At 30.3% G+C, this 445-nt stretch overlaps 1 protein-coding gene across 4 annotated transcripts in view; it reads right to left on the bottom strand.

Annotated features, from left to right (window-relative positions):
* Positions 1-445, bottom strand: part of GJC1 (gap junction protein gamma 1) — a 30,711-nt gene that overhangs the window by 21,608 nt on the left and 8,658 nt on the right. The gene's annotated exons all lie outside the window — the stretch shown is intronic.

The following is a 445-nucleotide window of genomic DNA, read 5'->3' as shown; positions in this document are numbered from 1 at the left end:
ATTTACATAAATTCATAAAGACCTACTTAAATAATGGATATACCACAAAAAAAAAATGTTAACATCTCATAGAACCTTTGGTACAGTTATTACACCTCCTTGAATAAGAGAGTCCAAGACGGAACTTATATAAAATTCCACTCCAGATTAAAATATAGGATGGTGAGTCTAGAGAATAATTCTTAATTTGTCAGGGTATATCAAGGATAATGAAGTAGAACTCTGATATGATGTCTTATGTAGCAGCTTGGTATAATAATGATGCTCTTTTCATTTTAGACTCATTATAAAATGGTCAAAAAGCAGCAAAGAAAATTAACATATCCAATATTTCCTTGAAATACATAATGTTTGTCATTGCTACCTGCTGGCTATTTTGTCTGATACTGAGTATTCAGAAGGAGTTACCTTTATTTGAAAAACTGATTATTAAACAGTCGCCAAA

The sequence above is a fragment of the Pteropus vampyrus genome, unplaced genomic scaffold, assembly GCF_000151845.1.
Source record: "Pteropus vampyrus isolate Shadow unplaced genomic scaffold, Pvam_2.0 Scaffold306, whole genome shotgun sequence".
NCBI lineage: Eukaryota > Metazoa > Chordata > Mammalia > Chiroptera > Pteropodidae > Pteropus > Pteropus vampyrus.
Note: the sequence above shows the minus strand (reverse complement) of the source record. Positions and strands in the feature narration are given on the sequence as shown.